General features: G+C 37.4%; 1 long non-coding RNA gene across 1 annotated transcript; it reads left to right on the top strand.

Annotated features, from left to right (window-relative positions):
- The first annotated feature begins 376 nt into the window (after window positions 1–376).
- On the top strand, window positions 377–3,641 carry LOC134798520 (uncharacterized). Its single transcript, XR_010145216.1, has 5 exons — window positions 377–463; window positions 916–1,029; window positions 1,552–1,683; window positions 3,025–3,160; window positions 3,507–3,641. It is a non-coding gene; the product is annotated as an uncharacterized LOC134798520 (long non-coding RNA).
- The last annotated feature ends 2,359 nt before the right edge of the window (window positions 3,642–6,000 follow it).

Genomic DNA, 6,000 nt, shown 5'->3' with positions numbered 1-6,000 from the left:
ACCTGGCAATTTCATTCTGTCATAATAGGGTATCATGCCCTTCGTGTATCTTATTATTATAGTTGATTGTGTCGTGCTGCGTGAAATTGTACTGTTTGTTTGTGAACTATTACCAGGGGCGTATTTACCCTAGGGCCATCCGGGCCATGGCCCGGGGCGCCAGCCCCCAGGGGCGGCATATGCCGCCCCTGGCGGATTGCATTTTGTTTTTCTTCCTTGACTTCTGGGGCGGCGAAACGTATTGGCCCGGGGCGCCAAATTTCAAAATACGCCCCTGACTATTACAAAGATGTTTCTGTCGCAAGAGAACCTGGCTGAAGAAATCCGGCAACAAGGTGCTTCTATAGGTGCCTAATGCGAGAAAAATTCCGATAAGTGAAAGTTCTGGACGCGGAGTTTGTAAATACCACGCTGCATATTTCCACATCCACGACGAAATAGCTGTAGGACCCTGTTCAATAAGGTATACGTTTTAGATTATTTCGTAAGTCATTAATCAATTAGTCAAAACATTGAACATTCACAATAAAAGGTCTAGAGCATTGCAAGATGTATGTTTCAAGTATTCAAAGTTCTACCTTCATGGGAAGCTATGTAGTGTCTGTCAGTATCTAATTAAAATAATATACCATTTGATAGAATGTATTTTTGTATTATACAGAAGATATTAATTTAATAATATATGTATATAAATGTTATGGGACAATCTTACCCAAATTGACAAAGCCCCACAATAAGCTCAAGAAGGCTTATGTTGTGATATATAATAAATACACACATGGAAAACACACAACAAATGACTCAGGAACAGATATCTGTGCTCATCACATAAATAAATAATGCCGAGATTCAAACTGAGTTGTTCGCAAAGTAGTGTACTTCTACGTTATTTTTCCATTTAAACTTTTATGGCAGGCAGATTATCAAGATGAAGTGGGCCGGGACCAAATGGATGCCTGTTTCTCAGCAAGCGGTGTCCAACTGCTAAATTACCCCGGTCTTATCAGTATGGGCTATCATTAAAGCCGGGTAAGTGAAATTTGTTTACATTATTTATAATAACCTCATATCAGATAAAATAATACTGTGAGTACCTGGCACACACTACTTAATATACCATGAATGAATATGAATTTATAAAATATACTGATAGATATTGTAAAAAAAAATTTTGAGTTTAAAAAGAAGAATTGTCCAGTCAAATTGTATTTGTAATATATGGGTCTTCTTACCTGATTGAAATATTAAAATAAATAAATACATAAAACATTTACAGTTAAGGTTGTTCTAGCCCCCACTCTATCTATACACAGTGTTCCTTATATGTAGGTAATCTTACCTACATACAATAATTACGTATCTACCCAATTCTAAAAGAAGTTTACATATATACATAATTGATGCTAAGTAGTACTTAACCAGTATTTCAGTAAATACTTAACAGGGCTCTTCTCAAAAAAATAGTTATACATACATTGTAATTAGAAGTAATGCACATTAATCTTATATCATATTTTATAAATGTACTAATAATTTCATTCTGCATTCCAGGGGTTTTCGATGCACACATGTGACCCTTCATGGGCCATAGGAATATGAAGACCGCTTCTTGTATATCTTTTCCATCACGGAACAATGGTGTTCCGGACCTTTGGGAGGCGTGCGCGGAGCCGTAGGCAACACGTGAGTCCCTTTTGACACTTAATGAAATGTAAGGGGTAAACCGAGCGGATGCTGCCCTTGCCCGCGTCATGGAACACACGCAGAGGCAGCATCCGCCAGGGTGTAAGGACTATTGAGAGTTGATGGTATCTAAAATTAACTAGGCTAATGCGTGCAAGCGATGGTGATGATAAGTACTGGGCTAAGGGATATAAATGGTATAAAACGGACGACTGCCTAATAAAATGATACGCAATTTTATTTCCGGCAGATATATTATTATTATTAGTCTAATAGAAGCAGCTAAAACAGCTTGTCTATTTCTGTGCTTGTTTTGAAGGGCAATTTTATAAAAAAACCTACCTCTTATTTATACTACTGTATACTATTGTAATAATGTTTTGAAAGTTGTCTCTTTAGTGTACCTTATAATAAAAGATTGCCTCTTTATCCTGTTAAGAGGTTGATATATTGATCAGTATATTTCATGTATTCCATGTGTGTAAAAATAATTTTGTGGAATAATAATCTTAACCGGTTTATTCTAATCCCAAAATATTTTAATTTTAAACTGGCTCTTAGCCCAGTCGGTAGTGACCCCGTCAATGAAAGAGGAATTTTCGAGCTCGAATCCTGGTAAAGGTATTTATTTCTGTGTTTATCACAGATATATGATCCGGAGTTATGAATGTTTTATATTATTCTATCTATTGTATAATTATATCTTCATTTAGTACTCACAATACAAGCTTTATTTAGCTTTCTATTGGACTAGGTCGATTTGTGTCTTAGCTTTTAGGTTTTTTACGATTTGAATATATAAGTAGAATATAAAAAAATTCACAAAACAATAAAAAATATATAAACATATTATTAGAAAAACTAACCTAGAATGCCGCCAGCAGCGGGGCAAGGCCCAAGCTGCCGGTGGTCAAGGCCGCAGTGAGAGGAATCGACGTAGGTACTATACGCGCCGTGTCCAAGATATTTATTAATTACTAGCTTCTGCCCGCGACATCGTCTGCGTGGGATGATGACGATGATTGAAAAAAACTAACCCTTTCTCGGGGCCCAAACTATATCCATACCAAATTTAGTCCAAATCGGTTCAGGGGTTTAAGCGTCAAGAGGTAACAGACAGACACACTTTTACGCGCATTTATAATATTAGTATGAAAGTATGGATTATTAATTTATTTAATTTACTAAGCCTTACATTACTTATTTCCAGACTTTATAGAAGATGTGTATACTACTGTATACCTACTCTAAAATATTCATGATTTGAATTTGACTTCCTTTTTTTGTAACTTCGTACTAAAGTGAAACAGAAATTAACAACAACTGACGTTTGGTTTTCAGATACGGGATCATATCAATTACGTGGACAAGTCGTATGGTGGGACAACCTACGACGCCTTTATATGGAGCAACAGCGTTAGTCGAGATTACTTCGAGCAGCTGGCATGTGTGGCACCAGCGAAATAGTGTACATTAGGTAGGTATGTGTTATAATTTATATAAATATATTTGGTGTTTCTAATAACGCACTACGATACCACAGTAATATTAATAAGCATGTGTGTGTATGTGTGTGTGTGTGTGTTCATTTTTATTAATTCACACACACACACATACACACACACAATCAATTAATCGTTTAGTTAGCGCATCATGGAAAAAATGATTTACAAAATTGTCGAATGACGCTAGATGTAAAATGTGGATGACTGAAAAAATAGGAATAAATTAGAATTGTACAATACAAGCAAAAGGGAGCTAAGCTAACTAAATTCGTACTATGGTGAAATATAAATTAACATTATGTAACGTTCGGTTTTCAGATATGGGAACAAGTCAACTACATCATTAACATGGACGCGTCGTACGGCAGGGCAACCCACGACGCCTTCATATGTAGCAATAGCATTAGTCAAGACTACTTCGAGCAGCGGGCATGTGGTACCAGCGAAATAGCGCACATTAGGTAGGTAGGTATGTTATAACTTAATAATTTATATAAATATATATTGTGTTCTTAATCATACACTAAACGATCCTACAGTAAGATCAATGAGCCTGTGTGAGTGTATGTGTGTTTGGGAGCTACGTACTACAGACAGACATAGATGCACATGTTACGTCAGGGGTTCATTAATGGTTTAACGCAGCGGTCGGCAACAGGCGGCCCGCGGGCTGCATGCGGCCTGCTAATCTTTCGCTTGCAGCCCGGCCCGCGAGCCTTGCTGGCTATTTTGTATGTAATATTGACAAACGACAATATCTGATAAATTCACAAATATTAATAAAGTGCGGCCCACTTCAACATTGTTAACAACTATGTACTTATGTGGCCCTTGGCTGCTAAAAGGTTTAGCTCATCACGGAAACTATTTACGAAATATTTCGTATGACCCTAGAGTTAGACCAAGAAAAGACTGCAATGATTCTGATAGCACACGCAGTGCAACTGTTATTTTAAACGTCAAACTTCTATGAAATTATGACGCATAAATAACACTTACCTACACTGTGCATGCTATCAATATCGTTGCAGCCTTATCTTGGTCTAACTCTAGTTGCAAAATGTGGAGGACGGAAATAATAGGAATATAATTGTGTCTTATTTTATATTATTATCCCTGACAGAACGGCAATAATTGCCGCTTATTATATATGCATTTAGGGTGAGAGACTCTTCGTTTGTTTGTGTTAGTTACAAATAAATGTTTCCATTGCGGCCTTCAGGAAAGGTTCCGTAACACCAGCGATGGTTTTTAGGCAGATACCATTACTATAATGTGCTTATTATAATTTTAGAAGACTCCGGGTATCCACTGCAGGAACACGTGACACCTTATGATTTCTGCAAGCGGCGCCGCAGAAGAATCCCCGAGGCTATAACGCCATACAAAAGAAGGCGCGCTCCACTATAGAGCTAACATTTGGGATATTAAAAGGTAACTTAGTGTTATGGATACTGATTTGCAGTTCTTTATTATTTTTTATTTATTCAGGCAACCCCTAAGTATAAGTTTACAGCTGCAAGATGCCAAGACACTTATACTGTTAATAATACATAGTCAGTATCATAAAATTCATAAATATGTATACACTTTTCGAACTATCTCTAACATACATATTATGTATTACTAAGTTACCTAGACATTTAAAAAAAACTGATATTAAGTAACATAGGCAGAGTTAAAAAAATCCTGATACTACGTTGTAGGGACGGCCACTTGTCTGCGAATATGTCTGCGTTTTGGACTGTAGCTATGAAGTTAACCATCCATTGTGTAGATTTGCATTGGGGGATGACGAGAAAGCTGTTTCATTCGCCGACAGATCCAACAACCATCGGCATAGGTCCTACTATAGGCTTATACTTAGATACGCTTTCCCCAGGGATAGCACGCGCATTGTTGATGTGTGTCTGTTTCCCGGCGACACTTCAACGACATGTAACTATTACACGTCGAAAACTTTCAAAATGGCGAAGTCATTGTAAACTAGCGTCTAAAGAAAATAAGAATCATAAAATTAGTATTCTAAATCAGCGGTCGGCATCATTTTAGCAGCCAAGGGCCACATAGTAGTTAAAAAGTTGAAGCGGGCCGCATTTTGTTAATATGTGTTACTTTATCAAACATTGTCGTTTGTCAATATTACATACAAAATAGCCAAGGGGGCTCGCGGGTCGCAAGTGAGAGGTTCACGGGCCGCCTGTTGCCTACCGCTGTTCTAAATAATAATGAAATTCCTAGTAATGTAATGAAGATGTCAAACAGTAATATTAGTACATAGTAAGTATAGTAATAATTCTAATACCAGTTCTTATGATGTTTCAGTTACACCACCACCATGGCCACTACTGTCTGATCTGTGATCCGTGCTGTACGCGAAGACCGTACTCCCGACGACGGCGATGAAAATAACACTGCCGGCTTTTCAGGGAGCTACATTACCAGCTGATAATGCAACTATTACCCAATGCCCCGTACCTACGTAGTATAGAAGAAGACTAAGACTTATCTACTATATAAGCAGAGGCTAGCAAACTAGTCTTATTTCCTATGAGGCCATGCTGTGGTAATTATTAAATTCACCTTAGAAAGCTAATGTAAGGCATAAGGATAATAAGGCACATATATTTGAATCGCCTCCTTTACAGGAATAAATTGTGTAATTTATTGTACCTGCTAGTTAAACTAATACACGATTAGCAGCACTAAGAGTTGTATTGGCCAAGTTGACTACGGAGTAATATACCTAGCAGGTACAATAAATTACATTTGTTTCTGGGGGATTTAAAATATGTGTCTTAATCAGACACAG

Source organism: Cydia splendana, chromosome 1 (assembly GCF_910591565.1).
Source record: "Cydia splendana chromosome 1, ilCydSple1.2, whole genome shotgun sequence".
Taxonomy (NCBI): domain Eukaryota; kingdom Metazoa; phylum Arthropoda; class Insecta; order Lepidoptera; family Tortricidae; genus Cydia; species Cydia splendana.
Note: the sequence above shows the minus strand (reverse complement) of the source record. Positions and strands in the feature narration are given on the sequence as shown.